Genomic DNA, 25,826 nt, shown 5'->3' on the forward strand with positions numbered 1-25,826 from the left:
TTTGCACACCTCTAGTGTTTACAGCAGCAGGCAGCAGAGGTTGACTGTCCCAATGTAAAAGTAATGGCCAAATGAAGCTTCTTGAAGCAATGAAGTTTTGCCGCCAATTGGTTCAAAGCTTCATGATGATTCATTTAGTCTTATGACAGTCTTATGATGCCACTGTTAAATTGTTACAGGTCAATATCTTTTGGTGTAAATATCCCATAATACAGTGAGGACAGCTGCGGCTTATAGCCCAGTGCGGCTTATCTATGAACAAATGCTGTTTTCGTGTCGTATTTGGCAGGTGGCGGCTTATAGTCAGGTGCGCCTTATAGTGCGAAAATTACGGTAATTCCTTAGGGAAGGTATGACAGAAAATTTTTGCCGTTTTGAATCCTTGATGTTTTCATATACGGTATATCTTGAAACCGGTAATCGGCACAAGTCTAAGTATACATTTATAAATGTTACATATTTGTATTTCACATATTCTACCTTGTGGTGTATCACTGTACCCCCCCTTTGATTGTTTTATGGGTCTACTGTTTTGGAGATCGTGCAATATTCACTAAAGTGCAATAAGCGGGTGTTTGCCCAGTTTTAACTGGGTTTGATCTTAGCAGATTTGCCTGTACAAATGCCAGTTGTTGGGCTTTTTTTTTTTTTTGCATTATTGTTCATGTTGAGCAGCGAATGCGCCGCGTAAGGGCGCAAGCCAATAGAACGCACCGTCACGAGGAATCCCCCAATCACTCTCAGTCCTAGTCAAAATGACTTCCACTCCTGTTTTGTCTTTTTCCTTTTACTTACATCCTTAAATCATTCATTAGGCAAGTCAATTGATTGTTGCCAACAAATTTCAAGATCAATTTTTACATGCATCTATTAGCAGTCCCGTTTGAGTCCTTGTTTGTGTGTAATGTGAGGCCAGTACATAGACTTCACTATCGGGACGCGGGTCCGTTCTGTAGGAGGCCTATTTTTAAAAAAAAACTTAAAATCTAAATATTTTCAAAACCAAAGCCGCTAGCGATCTAAAACCAAAACAGGCACCTCCCTTAGGCATGTATGAGTCTCCGGGAGCAGCGGCATCAAAACATTCAAAGTCGTTCCCTAGTAAAATCCGGATTATTTTTTTTGTATAAGTATAACAAACCTTATAAAATGCCTATGAAATTCTCAAATTCTCAGAAAAATTACCAAATGTAGAAATAACCACCTATATTTTCAGGATGAATAGCAATATTTAACATATCACATAGGGTTTGGCCCAAAATAGCGACTTACATTTTTTTGTTTATTTAGTGCAATTTTCAACAGCTCATAAATTAATCAATTTTCACATCAGAAACGTAAAGGGAACCACAGATAGAAAACCATTTAGTTCTTAAAAGATCAATGTTAGTACGAGTTACAATAATTTAATATTAAAATTAGGGCTGTCAAACGATTAAAATTTTTAATAATCACAGCTTAAAAATTAATCGTAATTCATCGCAATTCAAACAATCTCTAAAATATGCCATATTTTTCTGTAATTTAATGTTGCAAAAGAAAGATAAGACACAAGCCTGATATATACATTCAACATACTGTAAATAAGTACTGTATTTGTTTATTATAACAATAAATCCACAAGATGGCATTAACAATCTTTCTGTTAAAGGCATCCACGGATAGAAAGACTTGTAGTTCTTAAAAGATAAATTTGAGTACAAGTTATAGTAATTTTATATTAAAACCCCTCGTAATGTTTGTTTTAAAAAAAATTGCAAAATTTTCAATCAAAAAAATAAACTAATAGCTCGCCATTGTTGACGTCGCCGAGCAGTCAAATGCATGATGGGAAGTTGCGCAACCATGACTGTCAGTGGTGGCTGCAAATGGTATACAGTATGTTCTGCGTTGGGTTCAATTAGGTGTTTTCAGAAAAAGAATGTCTCCTGCTCTGCCCAAATGCATGATGGGAAATTGGGCAACCATGACTATTAGTAGTGGCTGCCAAAGCTAAAGCCAATAAAAGGCACAGCCCAATGGACACCTGTGTCCACTCGCATTTCTATGCCTTTTCGCCCTCAGTGTTCTAAAACGGCGTCATTGTAAACTGTTTGAGGCAATGCGTGAACAGGTCATTCCGTGCATGCGTTAAATGTGTCAAATATTTTAACGTGATTAATTTTTAAAATTATTTACCGCCCGTTAACGCGATAAATTTGAGAGCCCTAATTAAAACTCCTTTTAATATTTTCGTTTTAATAAAATTTTAAACCAAAAAAATTAACTAGTAGCTCACCATTGTTGTTGACGTCGCAAGCCGGTGACGTCACACGGACACTCCGTCGGACTTCCACAGTGTCACTCTTTAACTAAGCAAGGCAGTGATTTAAATACGCCACAAGGTGTCAATGGCGAGTTTTATATTAATTCGGGATCAAGCTAATGAGATGGCGAGTTTTATATTAATTCGGGATCAAGCTAATGAGTGTTTTCCTTTTATTCCCCAGTACAGGTGCCATTGTACTTTATGTTCAATTGAATTTTATGAAGCTAAGACACCTGATAATGGCTCCCAGCATCATAGTTTGCATATTGTGACAAAATATTGCCATCCAGTGTAATTGTTGAGCTAAACGAGTTGCTAAAATTTTTTAGAGTTTGACCAAAGTCTGAGTATGCTTTGTGAATTGTGAATGCCAGTTCTCTTTGCGTTGTTAACTGTGTGAGAATAGGGCCTCATTAAAAATGAAGCACTTTTGTGAACATTATTTTTTGAGAGATATGAATATTATTTTTGTTGTATTTTTACTAGAGGTGTGCATCGGCACTGCCCTCACGATTCGATTCGATTACGATTCGGAGGGCCACGATTCGATTCGATTAAGAGGGCCACGATTCGTTTCGATTCGGCAATGCATCACGATGCATTAAAGCCTGGGATGCATTAAAATGCTAAAGCAAAGCATATTTTTCGTGAATCATGAGGCAACACAAGCGGTCAGACATTAAACACCTTTTTATAGGCTCTTGTGTCATTCCTGGTTGTAGTCAAATGAAAATAGTAATATATATAAAAATAATAAAAAAACATCACAGCATTTAATTAGTGCTTTGAATGAGACCAGGGCTTTATTTATTTATTTATTTATTTATTTTTTACACATAGTAGCAGCCTTTCATTTTTTACACACCGCATAAGTTTGGTCAAGTTTCCCACCAACCTCATAGAAGCCAAAATGTCTCCATATGCCTGCTTTCAATGTCTTTGGTGCGTCAATAATCTTTCGCGCTCCCTCTTTTTGCGCTTCAGCCATTGTTGTTATGTCTCAGCTCTGCTTTCTCGAGTGCCACTGCGCAATTGCGCATGTCTGTGACGTTACTCCCGTGAGGAAGCAGATTTGAGTTCCTCTTCCCCCCTGCATTGCTTGTACAGTAGCTCCCTCTACAGGTAAACATGAGGATAATAATACAAATGGGGAAACCAAATCCATTGCATCACTGGAAGATTTTTGAACGGACTTATATATTTTAATATGTGCTGAATCGATTCGGCTTGTTGCCCGCATCGAATCGCATCGTCCATGGCCCGCATCGGGATGCATCGATTATTGTTGACACCAGTAATTTTTACTGTATGATACTTGTATTCAATTGTATGTTGTGAAGGAGGAGCTCACAATAAAAAATAGATATGCACACATAAACTTAGACTTTGGTCAAACTCTAAACATTTTAGCAACTTGTTTAGCTCAACAAATACACTGGATAGCAATATTTTGTCACAATATACAATACACTGTACTTTCATTCACAACATAAAATTCAACATAAGGCACAATGGCGCCTTTAAAATTTAAAACTTGCCATTGACACCTTGTGGCGTATTTAAATCACTATTGCCGCAGCACAATTTGCAAGTTATCTGGCCCTCGTCATTTTTAAATTCAAATGTTACATAAACTAAAACACGTAAACGAAAAATGTTTTTTGTATGGATGCAGAAATGTCTAAATTACTAGTTACTAGTTAGTTGGCTGAGAGTGACCTGATAATTTGAATATAAAGTTACGCAATTGTGTTTGTGTATACCGTATTTTTCGGACAATAAGCTGCTACTTTTTTCTTGCCGTTTCTACTCCGCGGCTTCTATAAAGAAGCGGGTTATTTATGTTTTTTTTTTATTTTTTAATTATACAAACAAGCTTCATATTTTCTTGTTTAAATTTTTTTTAAACTGATCATTAGACGTATTCTAAAGAATGGCTTTCTAAATTTTGCCATGAGATAGCTCTCAGCCACTACACTAGCACCAATAAAGCTTGCCCGAAGCTCATCCGGCTTACTAAAAAACTTTTTCCATGCATGCTGCTACAAAAAAACAATTTTAAATAGATTAGCCTCCACTGTTTGCTACGATAAAAGAACGCGATGCTAATGTTGATTAGCCGTTGTCAACTAGCACTCAGAGGACTTTATTGCCACAGTAAGCTACAACAGAGCTGCTATATAAGTGCTAGCGCTAGTTGTCAACAGTTTTTAAGAGGATTTCATCCACTTCAAGTTTAGAAGTCAAGATAAAGTGGATTATATATCTTTGCTAATGCAATAACTTGTTTTTGTTAAAGTTAGTTTATTTTTAAGCATTCAGACAACACGAGTTGGAGATGTTGATGTATATTTATCCGGTTATTAAATATATTTTTGATAAATATTTCTGTGTAACATGTAAATACTAGGGCTTTCAAATTTATCGCGTTAACGGGCGGTAATCATTTTTTGAATTAATCTCGTTAAAATAATTAAGACATTTAATGCATGCGCGGAATGACCCGCTACTGCATTGCCGCAAACAGACTACAATGGCGCCGTTTTTTTCTTCATTGAGAGCTAAGAGGCAGAGAAAAGCGAGGCTCAATGGGGCTGCGCCATTTATAGCATAAGCTTTGGCAACTCTTTCACAGCAATTATGACTATTGTGGCAAGCGGCATGGGGAGGAATGATAGGACATGATCTTTGTCTTAACTCGCTTCATTGTACACAACGCAGAACACATACCATTTGCAGCCACCACTGACATTTATGGTTGCCCAACCACCCATTATGCATTTGGTCGGAACAGTTAAGTCGCTGCAGTATCATTTACTGAAATCACAACTAAAATAATATTCCTATCTCTCAAAAAAATGTTCACAAAATGAAAAGCTCTCAATGCAAAGAGAACTGGCATTCTCAATCAAAATAGCTATTGTTATGACCCTGTGGGTCAATTGTTCTTTTTTACTGCTGTGTGTGTGTGTGAGTTGGGTGGTTGATTGAATAAATTAGGTGCAGGTGCTGCTGATTCAACCACTCCTGATTGGTGACCCCTCATTGGCCAAGGTTTGGACTTCCTGGCCTACTAAAGAAGCTTGCCACAAGCACTCTGCCTCCTCGCCAGCCAGACCAGCATTCAGAAACGCCAGTTCGTGTGTTTGGTTCAGCAGTGATTCCTGTGTCGAATAATCTTTGTACATATTGTAAATAGTTGAGCAGTAATGTAGGAGGGAGATGCCTTTTTGTTTTGCACAGTTTTCTCCTGTTTTTGGTTGCTAGGAGTTAGGTGAAGGAAATGTCTTTAATTTGACCTTTTTTCTTTTGGTAAGGAAGACAGGGTTTTCATAGATTGTTTTGTTTGTTAATTTTGGCGATTGTCTCCCTCTGAGCCAAATAAAGAAACTGCTCTTGACTTTTTTTCGTTTTCACTGGCTTTTCTGGGTGAGGGTTTGACAGGAGGAGCACACCCCATGTTGCGTCCTGAAACCCCTAGACCAGGGCGTAACACTATGCAAAATACACATAAAACTTTGGTCAAACTCTATTCAAACATTTCGTTTAGCTCAACAAATACACTAGATGGCAATATTTAGTCACAATATACAAACTATCAGAGGTCTTGTACGTTGTGAAGTCCACACTCAAATGAACGTAAGGTACAATAAACCCAGAAACTACAGCATAACCCACTAGAAAAACTTGGCTAGAATTCTAATTAATTTAAAACTCGCCATTGACACCTTGTGGTGTATTTCAATCACTACCTTACGTAGTTAAAGACACTGTGGAAGAACGGCTGTGACGTCACCGCTCGGCGACGTCAGCAATGGCGAGCTTTTAGTTTATTTTTTTGATTGAAAATTTAAAAATTTTATGAAAACGAAAACATACAGAGGGGTTTTATTATAAAATGACTACAACTTGTACTCACATTTATCTTTTAAGAACTACAAGTCGTGGATCCCTTTAACAGAAAGAATGTTAATAACTGACTCAACAAGACATGGAAAAACTAATGCATGCAATTCATTTTCAGCAGATTGGACTATTGCAACGGTATATTTACGGGTCTTGATAAAAAATCAGTCAGGAAGCTGCAGGTAGTACAGAATGCTGCAGCCAGAGTCCTCACAAATACAAGGAAGCTGGACCACATTACACCGGTTTTGAAATCGCTACACTGGCTTCCACTGAGTCAAAGGATAGACTATAAAATACTACTGTAGCTCTTTTAAATCAGGGCTAAAAACGCTTTTGTTTAGCACTGCATATCCATAATTGTCTATATATTTCAATCTACTTGCTTTCTATTCCTCTTGTGCTTATCTCCATTGCTGATTTCAATTATTATTAGTACTAGTAATTTTTGTTTTATTTTTATTTATGTATTTTTATTCTATTTGTTATTAAGTGCGATTTTTATGTACAATTTTATTTCCGATTTTGATTGTCTTGTTTTTTACATTGTATTGATTTAAATGTGATTTTTATGATCTTCATGTGATGTAAAGCACTTTGAATTGCCTTGTGTTGAATTGTGCTATATAAATAAATTTGCCTTGCCTAATAATGTTAATGCCATCTTGTGGATTTATTGTTAGAATAAACAAATAAAGTACTTATGTACAGTATGTTGAGTGTATGTATCCGTCTTGTCTTATCTTTCCATTCCAACAATGATTTACAGAAAAATATGGCATATTTTAAAGACAGTTTGAATTGCGATTAATTACCTGTAATTTTTAAGCTGTGATTAACTCTATTAAAAAATTTTAACCATTTGACAGTCCTAGTAAATACCCAATGTTAAGATATGGATACAGTACCTGTGGCTTATAGTCAGGTACGGCATATATGTGGATTTATTTCCAAAATCCGTTGAAATTTGGTCGATGCGGCTTATAATGGGGGGCGGGAAACTGATAAGCATATGCTTTATCTTGTCCGCCTTTGTCGTCTTCTTCGGTTCCTTCGGGCAAATCATATCACATTTTGTAATTGCAATGATTGTCAATGATACCGATGATGATGACAATAAAATTCCATAATAATAATCAGGCGGCTTTACAGTCCAGAAATTACGGTAGATACAAAATCCACCATGGCGGCCGTCACAAAACAAGTTTTTAAGTTGAAAATTCTTGTAAGTAAATGCATAAATCCCGGAATTTCTATAGATATGAACGTAAAACAGTCTAGATTCTTGGTCAAAAGCAAAAACAAAAACAAAAAAACCCAAGCAGTTATCATTCCTTTTACGTAAATATTTCAAGCTAAAGTTATGCTAATTTTTTCCCATTCATTTCAGTTTCAAAGTGCATGGATGGTGCTATTTTACATAATAATGACCTTGAATCCTCGACCAAATCACTCTCGAGACACTCCTGCTGGTTGTATGCACTAAAAATTTCGTCCTGTTTCCGCCTAAATACGGCGTTAGAACGCAGTGTGTGTTTGAGTTTATCGCAGTAAAAGACAACTCAACGTTCTGCCTGGGTCGCCCCCCTACGGGAAGGCGTGGTGGAATGTCTGTAGGAGCGGTCTCGTCCAGTGATAGTGAAGTCTATGGCCAGTGATTTGACGAAAAAAAAAAAAGCAAGAGAGAGAGTTCACTGCTACTCTCAGGTTGAGCTGCTGAATCAATAATATTTCAAAGTGTTGAGAGTTACTGCCTTGTGTCGTTAAACCTCCGTCAGAGGTGTGTAAATGAAGCTAATTGTGTTGTTCATATTTGTTGATGAGAGAGATGTTACTACTTAGCACGGATCGCTAAACTAGTTAGCGATGACGCTAATCAGTGTCATGGTGTCCGTTTTGTGGTTTGGAGAAGCATTATAGTACTTATTGTTCGATAGTAAAATTGTCTCATTTCTTTTTATACAGAAACCATTAACCTATTCATATAACAGTCTCCTTTCAACACAAACTCCCAATCAAACTGTATATTGTTATATTAGACGGGCTCTGAAAATGGATTTGGATTGTATTTATGAACAAATGTTTGATAAATAAAACGGATTCATGACAGTCTGCCTCCTCTTCGATATTGTTTAGATTAAAAAAAAAAAAAAGAATCATTGCAAACAATTTATATCAGCGCTTTGCCCACAAAATAAAAAAAATAGCACTTTTAAAAAAATTTGAATCAAAAGGACTTTGTCTTAGTAGTACACAAATCAGACAATTCTTTTTATGTTTTCTCAGAACCTTTTTAAAAAAATATATTTTTATTGAACAATACAAAATACACAATAATAACGATACAAAACAATTAGTTCACACAATTTATGTACATGAACATTTGTACCTTTCATATTAAGACAGAAAAAAAAAAAAATATATATATATATATATATATATGGTGGAAAACACAGACAAGACTGAAAAAGCAGTTTCTGCTCTTGCACTCCTCTTTAAAAGAAACTGCTGTATTTTAAGCCAAAACAACTGTTGTGTTTGATAGAACAATATGTCTATATGCTGCCATAGCAGATTCATGGCGCATGAAGCCCCCGAACTATTTTTAATTTGTCCATTTTACCCTGGGAACCCACGTTTACAGACGTCGCGCAACTGCTTTTGTTTCAACCCAGCCATAAAAAGGTAAGTAATTATATTTATTATTCAAAATGTCTGTCATTTTTAGCTTAGAATGATTAATTTATGTCTAATATCTTGTTTAAAAAATAACTTTAAAAAATTATTCACTCGCATATTTTAAACTTTTAAACAAATGACGTCGCAATGAAAAAAATGGTGTCTGTAAATAAGTCACAGATATCTACCTCATATTTGTCGCTTAATTGTATTTTTTTGTTACTGTCGCATTTTCCCTGATATGTTAGATGATAAATAATCCATCCAAACAAAGAAAACTTTTAAAAGAGTAAATATAAGAAAAAGAAAATCTCAACCACTCTTTGATGTCTGTGATTTCTGAATCGCGAACCTTGTTATGTGACCATGTTTCACCCATAAAATCCCCAAATCCGGCCGTGGTCATTCACAGCTGGGTCTTGACATTTGGTGATACATGCTAAATGGAGTTTTTGGATCGTAAAGAGGTAAATGCACGATAATATCTAGGGATGGCAATTGATAAGATTTTTACGATTCCGATTCAATTATCGATATTGCTTAACGATTCGATTTTTTTATCAATTCTAATTTGGACTAATGGACTGTATGAGGTTCTGGGTTCAATGGTAAATGGTGATGTTTTATGGTTCATTCTCCTGGGGGTGTCGGTTAGAACACAAGGAGCGGAGAGTGGAGTTGGTCTTTGGCACTTTTAATCCAATTTGGCAACAGGCACAACTATATGCAGCCAATGGCACTTGATATGACAATCACTCAATGAGCAGGTGAGAGCATGCGTGGAAAGATGTTGATATACAGTGGGGCAAATAAGTATTTAGTCAACCACTAATTGTGCAAGTTCTCCCACTTGAAAATATTACAGAGGCCTGTAATTGTCAACATGGGTAAACCTCAACCATGAGAGACAATGTGGAAAAAAATCACATTGTTTGATTTTTAAAGAATTTATTTCTAAATTAGAGTGGAAAATAAGTATTTGGTCAATACCAAAATTTCATTTCAATACTTTGTTATGTACCCTTTGTTGGCAATAACGGAGGCCAAACGTTTTCTGTAACTCTTCACAAGCTTTTCACACACTGTTGCTGGTATTTTGGCCCATTCCACCACGCAGATCTTCTCTAGAGCATTGCTGTTTTGGGGCTGTTGTTGGGCAGCACAGACTTTCAACTCCCTCCGCAGATTTTCTATGGGGTTGTGACCTGGAGACTAGCCAGGCCACTCCAGGACCTTGAAATGCTTCGTATGAAGCCACCCTGGCTGTGTGTTTGGGATCATTGTCATGCTGAAAGACCCAGCCACGTCTCATCTTCAATGCCCTTGCTGATGGAAGGAGATGTTCACTCAAAACCTCTCGATATATGGCCCCATTCATTCTTTCCTTTACACAGATCAGTCGTCCTGGTCCCTTTGCAGAAAAACAGCCCCAAAGCATGATGTTTCCACCCCCATGCTTCACAGTGGGTATGGTGTTCTTCGGATGCAATTCAGTATTCTTTCTCCTCCAAACACGAGAACCTGTTTCTCTACCAAAAAGTTCTATTTTGGTTTCATCTGACCATAACACATTCTCCTAGTCCTCTTCTGGATCATTCAAATGCTCTCTAGTGAACCGCAGACAGGCCTGGACGTGTACTTTCTTCAGCAGGGGGACACGCCTGGCAGTGCAGGATTTGAGCCCCTGGCGGCGCATTGTGTTACTAATTGTAGCCTTTGTTCCTGTGGTCCCAGCTCTATGTAGGTCATTCACTAGGTCCCCCCGTGTGGTTCTGGGATTTTTACTCACCGTTCTTGTTATCATTTTGACGCCACGGGGTGAGATCTTGCACGGAGACCCAGATCGAGGGAGATTATCAGTGGTCTTGTATATCTTCCATTTTCTAATAATTGCTCCCACCGAGCGTTTTACCTATTGCAGATTCAGTCTTCCCAGCCTGGTGCAGGTCTACAATTTTGTCCATGGTGTCCTTCGACAGCTCTTTGGTCTTGGTCATAGTGGAGTTTGGAGTGTGACTGACTGAGGTTGTGGACAGGTGTCTTTTATACCAATAATGAGTTAAAACAGGTGCCAGTAATACAGGTAACGAGTGGAGCTTTGTTAGACCTCGTTAGAAGAAGTTAGACCTCTTTGACAGCCAGAAATTTTGCTTGTTTGAAGGTGACCAAATACTTATTTTCCACTCTAATTTGGAAATAAATTAATTAAAAATCAATGTGATTTTTAGTTTTTTTCCCTCACATTCTGTCTCTCATGGTTGAGGTTTAGCCATGTTGACAATTACAGGCCTCTCTAATCTTTTCAAGTAGGAGAACTTGCACAATTGGTGTTTGACTAAATACTTATTTGCCCCACTGTAACTACATTTAAGTATTTTCTTATGACAGGCTGAAAAAAAGTCTTAAATAGCATTATTATGTGAATTAGAATCATATTTTGAGACGATTTGACTATATACAACAATTTGGCAAAGCACAGATGACAAGAAATTAGTGTTTTAATCCAATGTTTAGCCACGCCTACCATTATAGGTCTCCATCGTCCCCAACAGGAGGATGACGTCAGCAGGGTCATGGTTTCATTTGATTTAGAATTTAGCCCATTGAAGGGGAATGATTCAGAACAAGGAAAATGGCACTAAGAGAGCCGCAAAGTCATTGTTTCAGTCTCTCTACTCCAATATTTTTACTGGATATTCTTTTTATCGAAGTATTTTTCCCCAATTGCTAAATAAATGGTATGGTCATGAGAAATAACAGTCTTGTGCTAAAAGGAATATGAAATAATAAAATAAAAATTCATTTATTCAGTACGACATGGCAAAATGACTCCATAATGGTCAAAACTGTCCACTTCTTGCACCTCCCAAACTATATTTTATGCCACCGTAGTTAGTTGGGCTTTTGTCATTTCCTTGCCCTGGCTTCGGAGAATGTAAACAAACCAATAGGCATGACAGCTAGCCGACACGCTAGCCTGAACCAATTGGCGTCTCAAAGTCTTATTTCCGCTTTTCGACGCGAAAAATCACATAAAACTAGCCCGGATCATCTCACACAGCGGCTGGGTTTTCGATTGTCTTCGCCGATTGGCAACCTGCCCGGCGGTGAGCACGTTAAGACACGTTCCACTGCTACGGATAGGAATGCTTGCCGGGAACGCATACAGGTCTGACCTGTTTCTTTCTCAACATTCTCGCACTCTTGGAACCGACTTCAATCCGTACAAAACAGTCATGCAGACATATAAGAACATCTTTCAGTTTCACATTTGGTTGTCTTCATATCCAAGAGAGTTGCGACTAGGCGTGAAAGTGGCTAGAATTTATGGCGGGAACAGCTTGACATAAAGGACAGCAGGGAGCCTGATTTTTTTTTTTTCTCAGTCAAACCTCCTAAAACCTCCGAAATGCAAAAACTGCTTTTGGCACAGTTATACATAACGTCAAAGTCAGCTTTATGATCATCTTCATATGTACAGGACATACAGTTATGTTATGTTTTTGCAAGTTTGACATTCCTTTTTTAATTTTGTTAATGATCACATCAAGTAAAGCCCTGGCTAAAGGGCGGATTAAAAGACTAATTTCTCGACATCTGCCAAATTGTTGTATGTATTCAAATTGTCTGAAAATATGATTCTAACTCACATAATAATGCTATTTAAGACTTTTTTTTTCAGCCTGTCGTACGCACTTTAAGAAAACCCTAAGCCCCTAACCCCTAACTGGATTGTCACGACAACATACGCTGTACTTCTAACGCTTTGCAATCAACGACAGTGTAAATCTTCAAAATTTGAGATGGACAGTTAAGTTTAACAGACCATAATGTGATGAGACACAATATATACAAACAATTTCCATGTATTGTCCCATGTAGGCTACAATACAATACAACTGAGAGTGCTATGCCTGCCTGCTAAGCAACAAAACAGTATAACTAAACATCCTGTGCCTGCCCCCTCCACATCCCCGGGCTTATCGAACCCTCAAACAGTGATGCGCTAGATTTTTTGACACAGGGGGTTGTAAACCCAAGATAGCTCCAGCCGCCAGACCCGAGTCTGTTCAGCCTCGCGCACCTGCTCCCCACAACATATATCCCTGATCTCCCATCACCTTCTCCCTCCTCGGCTCAATGCAAGCAGCATGTCTTGTCATACCGGAGCTCAATAGACCCTACTCACATGACGTCACAACCACGCCTCCGCGCCATATTGTCCGTCAACTCGTCGTGTTGACGCATTACCGCTACGTAAATTCCTCCTGTTATGGCGTGTTTTTCTGCTCGTTAACATTAATAATCAAAATGGTGACGGCGTGTGTGGCGGTTGGTTGCAATAACAGAGAAGATAGATCGAGAGACTTGAAGTTCTACCATATTCCGAGAGACCTGGAGAGGAGAGCGAGATGGACTGCTGCAATTCGACGAGAAAACTGGGCACCAAAAAATCACCACAGACTATGTAGTAGTCATTTTATATCTGGTAAGATGCATTTAATATATATTTAGAGGGTTTTAGGCTGACAACCACAATTAAGATCATTGTGAGGCTAATCGCCGTCAACATACAGTTTCAAATTCAAGATGCTTATTTCTTCCACCATCATTACATTTTGAATAATATTTAGCTGGTACCAAGTGAAAGAAGCTGGCCTCGTCTACGGATCATCAGTTAAACAGGGGTGTCTAAACCTTTTGCAAAGGGGGCCAGAATTGGTGTGGTAAAAATGTGGGGGGCTACCTTGGCTGATTTATATAGAACAATATATTTAAACAAATTTTAGCAAGCCCTTCTGTGTGTCACATTTGCTTAGCATTTTATACCGATAATGAGTTAAAACAGGTGCCATTAATACAGGTAAAGAGTGGAGTTTTGCTTGTATGTAGGTGACCAAATACTTAATTTTCCACTCTAATTTGGAAATAAATTCTTTAAAAATCAAACAATGTTATTTTTCCACATTCCGTCTCTCATGGTTGAGGTTTACCCATGTTGACAATTACAGGCCTCTCTAATCTTTTCAAGTAGGAGAACTTGCACGATTGGTGGTTGACTAAATACTTATTTGCCCTACTGTAAGTCACTATTTTGGGCAAAAAATGATATTGCTATTGATCCTGAAAATATAGTTGATTATCCCTGCATTTGGTGATTTTTGCACATCTGGTGTACCATTTGAGAAATTTATGGCCATTTTATAAGTTTTGTTATGTTAAAAAAAATAATTGGGATTTTATTAGGTAACGATTTAGAATTTTTTTTATGCTGCTCATGGAGACTCATATATGCCTAAGGTAGGTGCCCGTTTTGGTTTTAGGTCACTAGCGGCTTTGGTTTTGAAAATATTTGGATTTTGAAGATTTTTAAAATAGGCCTCCTACGGAGCAGCCCCGCGAGAGTGGCACATCTTTAATCGTGTTGCAACATAATTAACGATGTACATTTGAAAAAGCAAATGAATAAATAACTCTCCTGCCTTTACATGGGAGGAACAACTTGATGAACTATTTATAGTCGTCATACGATCGTGGTTGATGAAATTGACTCAAAAGATGTTACGAACGATTTTTTGTGTTCTTTTGTCATGTTTGCTGCTGTATGTCTAAATAAAGCCTAACCGTTTGCAAAACCGGTTGTGACATGTTTTCACAGTTCTTCCTGGTTATTATGTTCCTAAAATTGAAAGGGCTGAAAAGACAATAATACTCTGCCAGCAGTGCCAGCCGGTAATGTCACACAGTCCACACACACAACACACAAGACAGTCAAGTGAGACGTCAACAACAAAGGCAACCTACAAGTGGAACTTACTTTACAAATTTTATAAAAACGAAAACATCAAAAGGTGTTTTAATATTAAATTATTATTACTCATACTAACATTTATCTTTTAAGAACTACAAGCAGGGGTGACATTCGTGGCCGGAACCAGTGGCACCTCCAGAAATTTTTAATAGGGATGGCCAGATGGGGTCACTTCAAATCTTGGGGTGCCACACCAAAACTAATACCCATCATTTCGTGTTTTTATTGGTAGTTTAATGGAAACACACACAAAAAAAAAATCTCTGTTTTATGTTACCATCTCGCTTAGCCATTCATTTCATTTTAAAGGCCACATAGTGTGTGTTGTTAATCTTACTTTAAAAAAGTAATTAGTTACGGTTACATATTCATCAACTGCTCAGAATGCCATTTATTGTTTACGTAATGCTTGGATCACTCGGGCGCGCTCATCTGACCACGGGAACACGAACGTCCGCTGGCTTGTCCGTCGTCACCAGTTTTTCACCTCATATTTAATTTTTCGGTGTACGTGCAAAATATGTAGGGTCGCGGTTTGCGCATGTATCGTGACACCAAACCTTACTTATTTTACGACCCCATACTTATTTCTCCCGGGACCGGGCCACCTGGGAAATCCCCAGTGTCCCCGTATGTCGATCCGTCCTTGTTTTTCTTGTGGTACTGTAAATCCACACTTCTGAACAAATCCTGGACAAGGATGGTATTCTTGATCATAACATTATTATTAGTTTACCTCTCTGACTACTCACATACTCAAAACTATGCATTTTTGTTGTACCAAAATTTTGAAAATTTAAAAGTCCTACATGCATACTTTATTGATCTGGGTACAGTTCTCCTGTTTGTGGTACTGTTAATCCCCAGTTGTGAATAAATTCTGGCCTAGGTTGGTGAATATTAGTACTAGTGTACCTCCTGACTAATCAGACACTCAAAGTGATGCATTTTTACTGTACCGATATTACGATATTAATATATCTCTAATTATTGTTTTACTCATGTCAACCCCTAGCAAAAAGTACGGAATCGCCAGTTTCGGACGAGCACTCACTCAGACATTATGTAGAACAAACTCAGATAAAAAGCTTGAAAAAAATAATTAGTTCAAAAGTGCAACTCTTTCGCATTCAGAAACACTAAAAGAAATGAATAAAAAACATTGTGGTTACTTTTATAGAGCAAGTGCAGGGAAATAGATATGGAATCACTCCATTCTGAAGAAAAAAATATGGAATCTGTTTCGGCAGACTAGGCGAAGCCGATGCGGACCAAAGGGCGACTTGGAAGCTGAAGTAGAGTGAAATTGTATTTATTAAAGACATGCAAGGTGTGGAGTGGCTGGCAGCGATCCAGGGTATGACTGTGGCAGGCGGCGTTTTTCTGTCAGGAGGCCTGGCTGGGTGAATGTCCTGAAGGCAAAAGATGAAATTCCATTTCATCCCATTTCATTTGTTTATTTCAGGCCATTATTCCTTGTCAAGACAACAAATATATACAGCTCATATAATAAAGTAACAAAAAAGAGCAGCAAAGCTGAGTAACATTACAACATCAACTACATGCCTGAAAAGGAGTGGGAAGAAGAAAACTTATTTAATCCCACCCCTATTCTTATCTAATTAAGAAGCTTGAAATCATTCAAGCTTTCACAAACAAGAGTCAAAAAACCACAGACTTGAGTTGGCCGATGTACCAATGGTGACTGGCAGAATCATCTGGCACCTGCTTGCTGCCCGGGCCGCTCCTTATAATGAACGTGGACTCAACCCTGTGGTGGAAATGGAAAAAATGGTCAACCTGCAAGGATGATCTGGCAACAGCAATCAGAGAGTTGACAACAAATTGATGAAGTCGCCCATCTAGTCCATGTCTCAGAGACAGCAAACTGTCATAAAAGGCAGATGCTGTGCAAATAAATACTAGAATACTGTTTTGATTGTTATTTCTTTGTTTGTTTCTCATGATTCCATATGTTTCCTCAGAATGAAGTGATTCTATATTTACTTACCTGCACTTGCTCTATAAAAGTAACATTTACTGACCACCACAATGTTTTTCTTCTTCTTCTTTCGTTCTTTATTTTCCCTTCGGGCATGACAAATCCAAACAAACATACAGAATTTATATGTGTTTACAATGAAATCCACCCGAAAAGAAAAGGGCAGACGGGAGAAGCCGAACCTTATTGAATCCCGGCCCCAGTATACCATAGGACGCAGAAAATATCGAATAACAATTTTTGACATTCAGATTGACTAGTGATTACAAGGTTTTTATTAACCATTCCCCTTGATTGTTCATTTTCCCAAGAGTCCATTGTCGATCGTGGCGATGTGCTCGTTATGTTGATTAAATCCAGTAGATTAGTTCATAATTCAGAGGTTAGTTCATTCTGTTGATTCGATCCAGAAGATAGGGATTCGTTATTCATTTCCTTTAGTGTTTCTGAATGCTAAAGAGTTGCCCTTTTGAACTAATTTATTATTTTTTCAGGCTTTTTATCGGAGTTTGTTCTACATAATAATGTCTGAGTGAGTGCTCGTCCGAGATAGGTAATTCCATACTTTTTGCTAGGGGTTCTATTAGTCAAACAGCTGTTGATAGTGAAACCCAGGGGTGAAAGTGGGCCAGAACGGTCAGGAACGCAGTTCCGGTATAAGATTCAGAGCCGGAATGCTGTTCCGGTACGTGGTGCTTTGATTCCGAAAAGATGACAGCAACTGTCAAAACGCTATGTTAAAAAAAAAAAAAAAAAAATCTAAGCTGCCACTCATGCATTTCAGCTGCAAGAAGAAAACAATCTACCAACATCAGATTTACATACACAAGTGTTAACAAGCATAATAAAATGCTTGTGTTGCGTAATCCCTTTCCACCAATATTTATTATTGATTTTATTCCACGGACGGCATGGAGGTTTCCCCAGCTGCTGCAGTTTTTATCCGAGTCTGATGATGATGAATGCGCGCAGCAAAGCAAAAGGCCTGGACTCATTTATCCGTTCAATAGGCTGACATACTGACAAGTGATCAGCAGAGACGGTTAGCTGTGATCGGTTCAAATTTGCATGTTTTCTGGAACAGCAAAAAAAAAAGCTTGTTGAATTGATGCGACGGAAAAACGGCAATGCAACAGAAAATCTTTAAGAGCAAGGAAAGAGTTGAGGAGGCTTATTTATCATATTTAGTTTTATTTGCTCTGTTGGGAAGGTTCAGAACATCTGAGCTGTCAATGTGAACTTTGGACTTATATTTGTTCATTTATGTGAGGCTACTTATTCATTTCCTTATGATTTATGATTTTATTTTTGCGCGATCGTCAAAATATATTCCATTTCACTCTGCATAATATAAGTCATTTGCACTTATTTTTCTGAATGTTTGTTACTATTGTATGTAATGTATGTTACAAATTTCTTTGCATTGTTTAAGAGGTTTGAACCCCCCCCCCCCACCACCACCACAAGAAATGAAAGAAAAAATAAATAATTAAAACAAATTTCTGCCTCCGTGGTGATCTCACACCCTTCTGAGCATGACTCAATCAGATGTTTGTGTCTATTTCTCCTGGAACACTACCCTGCCACATTCCAGTAAACAGTGTCACCGTACAGTGAGTGACATGTTCTACCTGTCTTTATCATTGGTGGATCGGTTGAGCTGGCTCCACCCATTGAAAGAAAATCCATAAAAACCATGGTGTGGAAATTTCGCACAACTGCCACGTTGTTTGTATTTGTCTACAGTGAAGAGAAACGTGAGCGATTGGGAAAAGTGGCCCCTGGAAGCATCTTTTTAGCATCGCTGACTGCGTTTGAGGTACCTTTTTATATTGTGTGTCTTGTGCCCGATTGTGCAACTTTCAACTGTGTGGCATTTCTCCAATTATGAAATCACAAGTTGCTCAGGGTTGCTGCTTTCTCATTAAATCTCGGAGTGATATTCGATTGCAGGCTCAACTTTGAAAAATAGATTAGTTCTGTTGTAAGAGCAAGTTTTTTCCAGCTCCGTCTCTTGGCCAAAGTGAAGCCTCTTCTTACTCGCCATGACCTCGAAAAAGCAATTCACGCTTTTATAAGCTCAAGGCCGGATTACTGCAACGCACTTTATGTTGGTCTTCCCAAGTCCTCAATTTCTCGTCTCCAGCTTGTTCAAAATGCTGCTGCTCGATTTTTAACAGATACACCTAAACGTGAACATATTACCCCCGTGCTATTATCGCTCCACTGGCTTCCAGTCCATTTTAGAATTGATTTTAAACTTTTACTGTTTGTTTTTAATTCTATTAATGGCCAGGCTCCTTCTCACTTATCGGAAAATTTAACCATCCGTAATTCTGGTAGGACTCTTCGCTCTACCGCCCAACTTCATTTGCAAGTTCCGAGGTCCACACTCACTCAGCTGAGTATTGAGTGAGGTTGCTGCGGTCAGGTTTAGCTTTAGGGTATTTAATGTTTTCGGATTGTATCTGTTTTATTTGCTGTCTGACTTTTATCATGATGCGTTGTTCCATTTCTTTTTTCTTGCATGCAGCCATTGTACTCGGCAGATATTTTTTCCTCCTGGTTTGTTTTTCCTACATATGAAAAAACTGCCCCGGCATTGGTTAAGAGCGGCTATTGGCCCACTCTCATTGGTCTGGAGCAAGTCAATAGCGACACAGAGTGTAGTGAGTGATCTGCTGCTTTGGAGTGTTACCGGTAATTGGCGCCCTATTTTTTGGTATTCGCTGATACTGATACAACCATTGTAGTGCCGCATGGCCCCCCCAATCCCCCCCCCCGCTGTATCGGTGCAACATTAGTAGATACAGACCCGTGCGGACTGTAGGCCGAGCTAGGCAAATAGTAAGTGAAGAAATACCCCTCAATGTCAAGTTATAACTCTCATTTATTGACAAAGATGAGGGAACCCTGAAGAACAAGAAAATAGCTAATTAGCCACAGCATACTAACTTAACTGAATAGAAGTAAACAGAACAACAAGTACTAACACAACTGATAACATATCTTTCTCTGTACATATATAAGCCAAAATACAACAAGAGGCACTTAATTGACATTAACAGATGGGTAGACTTACAGAAATATGTGTGGAGCACAAATAGCACACAGCAATAGCATAAACGCCTCATACAACTACTAACTCTCCCACTGTTGAGATGAATAACACTACCATGGAACGGCTCCACACCCTAGCGGCCAGTGGCATTCTCTTCAGTAAGGGCGTCTCAGTGTCCAAAAGGGCGTCAAGAAAAATATTTGATCAGACAGGAATTCAAAAAAATATATCCAAGACAATCAAACAAAAGAACAACAATACATATAGTAATACGTCTTCAGACAATAATGAAATCATTGTTGAAGTGCACCTTCTGCCCATTTCCAGTGATGTGGTAATTTTACCTCGGTAGTTAATCTGACTCACAACCCGCAGACCACAGTGTGTTCAATGAAAAATTTAATGAAGGTGTTGTTTTTATGCAATCCCGGCAATTGAGCAACATCGTGAAAAGACAAAAGCCCTCCGGATCGCATTTTAGAAAGAAGAGGAGCATTAACGTGAAAAAGACAGAGGTTTGTTGTGATTAAAAAAAAAACGGTATAACTGCATAAACACGTGTACTTAGCGGTTATTTTCAAAGGATTTAGATGACATACTGCCATAGCTAAATTATATTGCATCATTGGCCAGGCCTGTTGTTTTAGAAATGTTTTCGGTATCCGCAGCCAGCTGTGGATTAGTGTCAGTTAAATTGACATCCTCTCCCATTTTGGAGTAAGTGTATTGGGAACTAAAATTGTGTCTTACTAATTTTCATGTGATGTGAAGCTCTTTTACCTTGTGTTAAACTGTGCTATTCAAATAAATTTGCCTTGCCCAAAAGTGCCATGGTTAATGGAAAAAAAAATACACCATTAAATATGCAATTAGTAATTTCATAATTCTGTGGTGCATGCGGGACTAAAAGTGCCATGGATTTAAATGCAAACATTTGTTATTAAATGTGTCATTAATTCATTAAAATGGCAATTCCGTTCATGTCAAAAAATATTCAATTTCATTTTTTTAAATGATCATATATTATCTAATTCATTATCATTGGATGGTCCTGTGTAGTTGCAGTGCTTCGTGAATTTATTTTACTTTTCAACCTCGCCTGTCAAAGTTAGTGGCCCAGATCCGAACATCTGATTGAGCCAGGTTCAGAAACCTGCTAAAGTTAGACGCTACATCAGGGGTCAGCAACCCTGGTCCTCGAGTGCCACTATCCAGCTTGTTTTCCATCTCTCCCTCCTTTGACACACCTGAATCAAATGATCAGCTCATCAGCAAGCTCTGCAGGAGCCTGATAACGATGTTGCGTGTTAAAGGAGGGAGGCATGGAAAACAAGCTGGATAGTGGCACTCGAGGACCAGGGTTGCTGACCCCACCGCTACATTATGGTTATGCCATGCTGGTTTCACCATCAATAGCTATGGAACATCCTACTTTCTTCTCTTTGTAGACGCTCATCTGATATATATTCCTTCCACTTCTGTACATCCCGGGACATCTTTTACAGCCACCTTATCCACATCAGCACAGAGTCCAAGCCCTCCAAGTCCACTATACCTCCCACAAACAAACTGCCAGTGGAGAAAGAACTACAGTGTGAGTTAGCCATTTACACTTGAGTCTGCTGTGATCATTTTGATATTTTTTTCCAAATGATTCCCACAAAGGATTTTAAGGAATTTAATGATTAAGAATGCAATGATGTCAGCAGGTGGTGAAAAACCCTCGGACGGAGTGCCACAACCGGCGAAAATGAAAGCACAGCGCAATGTGGCTCAGGCGGGCCGACGCGGAGGCCGTGGTCATTACGAGATGGACTCAAAACTGCACAAGCCGCTGAAGATAATTGCGCTGTCGGCCTTCTTGCTGGCGCAAATGGACTGCGCCGCGCCTCGTAAGTGCACTTTTCCTTCTGACCATCCTCACATCGGAATACGCGCTTTTCATGCAGCAACAAACTGGACTCGGACCACTGGCAAGTCATAAGGAAAAATTAAGCGGTTTTGCAAGTCCATGATGATCAGAGCAAATGTCGTCAGCAAAATAGATAGTTTCGAAAGTTTTGCCGTCAAATCCGCGGAGGTGGCAAGAATAGCCAAACTTGTACTCAAGTAAGGGTATCCGACTGCTTCCAAATAGCATGAGTGTCCTCTAGTGGTTAAAATATTTTCTACCATGAAATGATAATGATCGCCGCAGTTCACCAAATAATTTACAAAAGTAAAAGGAGCGTTACTTCAAAACAAAGTGACTCAAGTAAAAGTCGTCATTAATTAAGAAATAAATTAAAAAATAAAGTATTACGTCAAAAGAATACTCATTACTCAAGTCACGCGTAACTATTATAATGGCAATTTTAAAAATAAATGCAATGGTACTGTGATTCCTCCTTTTCGCTGTTAATGGGCACCGGCCCTTCAACACAAAGATGGAAAATCCGCGAAATTGAGGCGGAGTTTATTTACAGTTTAAAAAAAAAAAATTTTTTTTTTTTTTTTGGTGTGTTCAATGTATTTATTTAGATTTAACAGCATTGGCAAGAAATACATATAAGATATTTTCCCCCCCAAAGTATAACTAAAAAACAAACAAACAAAAAAAACCTTACATGTGTCCGAATATTTTAATAAATGTTTTGTAGGCAATGCAAATCTATAATTGTTAGAGGCAGGAATTTAAGCAGTACTTTTTTGGTGTGCAAAGGGTTAATGAGTGTGTGTGGTTGCTTGGTGTGGGTGTGTCACTGTCACCTAATTCATACTAGTACATACATACATACATACTAATTCATGTGACTACCTGGGAAAGTTTGATTGAGGTAGGAAGAGAGGAGGCAGGGTGCCAATTTTCTGTTGACTGCCAGCATTTTTATCTACTAGTATTCCATCCGATCCAATTAGATTCGTTCACGTACGCTCATATTTGACACGTTTATGTAAGTTCTATATAAGTGGATTTTAAGGGGGGCCAGGCCCCCCCTGGAGGCTGAAAAGTGTCATTGCATGTAATTCACTTTCATATATATGTATATATATAAAAGTTGTAAAGCAATAAAACTGAAACAAAAATGAATGAAATGGAAAAAAAAAAAAATTATAATGGGTCAAAATTATTTTTCCAGCACCTTAGATGGTCATTTGCGTTGCATATAATTTCCCTAAAAAAAACAAAATAAAAAAAAAAAAAGTTTTTTTTTCTTTGAATTCTTTTTTTTTTTTTTATTGAAGCAACATCTTTTGGGGATTGAATGATTTAGACAAATGTCCTAACACAAAAAGGATGGCTTCAAAGTAAACTTTTTCAATGAAAAATTAAGTGTTCAGATGCAAAACTTTCTATCTCAAATATTTTTGTGCATTCAAAAACTTTTTTTTTGGATAGATTTTTCTTCTTTTTTGATGGAAGTGATTTTCCTTCTCAAAGTCTCTCCTTTTTTTTTGAAGCAACAAAAAAGACTTGACTTCAATCCCCCCCCCAAAAATCAAAGAAAAATAGCTTTCACATGCATTTTTTTTTTTTTTTTTTTTTTTTACTTTTTTTGAGTTTCAAATTTATTTTTTTGCATTCAAACACACTTATTTTTGATTGAAGCAACTTTTTTTTTATTGAAGCAACTTTTTTTGAATAATAAATAATAATACAGCTACGTCATGATTACTAAAATTTAACAGTGACTTTTGTTATAATTGTATGTAGCACTTTTGGCAATATCTAACATGTCTTGATGGCTGCACTTCAGCTCGCAATTCAGTTTGACTTGAAAGTCGTTCGTTAGTGTCCAATTATAACTTAAAAAGGTCAATTGATAAAAGGAACTTACCGATGCAATCTTTGAGTCAGGGAACATTTCTTTTGCTAATTCTGAGAAGTGATCAGCAATAGTTGCGGGCAAATTATGTTCGGCAACAAATTGGCAGAATGAAATCTCCGCTTTTGTCTCTTTTCATTCTGTAGACTTCATTTTTATGACCAGTGTTGTTAATCTTACTTTTAAAAAGTAATTAATTAGTTACAAATTACTTCTCCCAAAAAGTCATTGAGTTAGTAACTCAGTTACCTGAAGGTAAGAGTAATTAGTTACTTGGCAAAGTAACTGGTGTTACCTTTCATGTTTTTTTTTCCATTAAAAGAAAAAAAACCCAACAACAACATAGTAACCTTTGCTATGTTTGGAAATCATTTAATGTTGTGGATCAACTGTTAAAGTTGTTAAAATTGCTACCGTTTTTGCATGAGTTCCCTTCTGTCTACTTTCGACATGTTAAAGTTTTAAAACTGTTTCATCATTTAAAGAGTCAAGTTAAGATTTTGCCGATTTAAGAGTATTTTGGATAAAAAGTGACTTAAGTTCGCTAGGAAGGTTCACTACAACAGCGCCTTTCTGAGAAGTCTACTGCTTCAAAATGGCGGCTTTTTATTAACGCCACCGTCTGTCATTTCGCATGTAGTTCTGTAAGCATGTGCTATCTAGGCGTAGATTGTAGGCTGTCGGCTACAGTCAGGAAATATTGGAGCCACCTAGCCTAGCATCGCGTTTGCGACAGCGCCACAACACTGTTCTCTCTCTGTGTCTCTGACATTTCTCACGTCATTCAACCAATGTAGTAGCGCATCGTAACGCACATTGTCTCGTTGCCGAAACGGTGACAAAATCCGAACGGAGAAAAAAAAACGTATTGCACGAAAAACGTACATATTTTGAACGTACGGCGTACACATTTAAAAATAATTGCTCACTTGTACGCTGAAACCGTAACCTTTGTACGTGCATATATTGTAACATTTTTGAATAAAAGTTTTTTTGTTTGTATTTTTAATTAATAAAAAAATCTGCGATGGACTGACAGCGCGAAGTAGCGAGAGATAAACGTATATAATTGACGTCAGTTTTTGATTTTTTTTTTCTCGTATAAATATTCAAAATGATGTAACATGACAACTTTTTTCTTGTAGTATGATACTACGTTGTATCATGACTTTAAACTATTATTTGTAATGTTACATTGAATTGCAACATTGATGGCGTAACATTGTCTTATTTTTTGTATTATTGCAATGTTTTTTCTGATAATTTCACAACTTGAGTTGTCCAATATTCCACACAATAGTTATACTTATTGAGCATTAGATGTCTTCAAATGAAGATGCTCGGGATTAGTTATGTGAGCAGACCATTTGCATTCATGGGGCAAAAATCGATGGAAAAATAATGAATTATAAACTTATGACATATAACTACTGGGTTGCCAGAAAGAAATATTCACTATGAAAAGTAATTAAATACCAAAATCTCTGCAAAAGCCCAGCAATTTGCATTTTGGGAATGGCTTGTCCTATGATTGCCTGCCTTTATTTGTAATGCTTTGGTCGCCGCCTAGTGGCTCTTTGGGGTAATGTTTTACGAAATTTTTTACGAAATTTCCGGATCACACTTTTATGGAAGATGAAAGAAATTTCGTAGCAGGTTCGCAGTGAGTAAGCAACAGGCACACTTTTGCTTAATAGACATTGTTTATTGATTAGAAATTGCAAATAAATGAATAAATGAAGAAGTTTATTTGATTACAATCCCACAAAAGCAAGCAAAGACAAAATCAAGCATAACTATAACTACAACGCTAGGTCTGAATTGTCAAAAACCCTTACGAAGCAGTTAAAAACACATCAACACACATAACAATGGCGCTAGATAATTAGTTGTCGAAGCTAAAATATCCCCGCACCAAAGCGCAATGAGTTCCTCTATGATACTGAAATCAAGCTCTTACCTGTCGACAATGAACGGAGGGCCACCAACGTTCCTGGTTTGAGCGATCAAGGAACTCCGGCCGAGCGACTACGCGTGAAATCCTCTGACCGACCCTAAAGTGTGGCGCGGGATTAAGCTCTTTATAGGCATATGTCACATGAGAACAGCGGGGCCAACCCCTGATCTCAGGAGACACCCTGCCTGTCCAATCATGGTTAGGCTCTTTATTGTCGAAGGCAGTTGTTGTATTCTCAAAGGAAGGAACTCATTGTACTTTAGTACATAGTCGTACTTTTTATCCATAGCTACAC

General features: G+C 37.9%; 2 long non-coding RNA genes across 2 annotated transcripts; one reads left to right on the top strand and one right to left on the bottom strand.

Annotated features, from left to right (window-relative positions):
* Positions 1-15,863: 15,863 nt before the first annotated feature.
* On the bottom strand, positions 15,864-25,624 carry LOC130918655 (uncharacterized). Its single transcript, XR_009063800.1, has 3 exons — positions 25,535-25,624; positions 16,384-16,476; positions 15,864-16,117 (listed from the first exon to the last, which is right to left on the bottom strand). It is a non-coding gene; the product is annotated as an uncharacterized LOC130918655 (long non-coding RNA).
* On the top strand, positions 18,421-21,497 carry LOC130918654 (uncharacterized). The gene is made up of 3 exons (XR_009063799.1): positions 18,421-18,526; positions 21,217-21,362; positions 21,478-21,497. It is a non-coding gene; the product is annotated as an uncharacterized LOC130918654 (long non-coding RNA).
* Positions 25,625-25,826: the final 202 nt, after the last annotated feature.

Source organism: Corythoichthys intestinalis, chromosome 7 (genome assembly GCF_030265065.1).
Source record: "Corythoichthys intestinalis isolate RoL2023-P3 chromosome 7, ASM3026506v1, whole genome shotgun sequence".
NCBI classification, from domain to species: Eukaryota; Metazoa; Chordata; class Actinopteri; order Syngnathiformes; family Syngnathidae; genus Corythoichthys; species Corythoichthys intestinalis.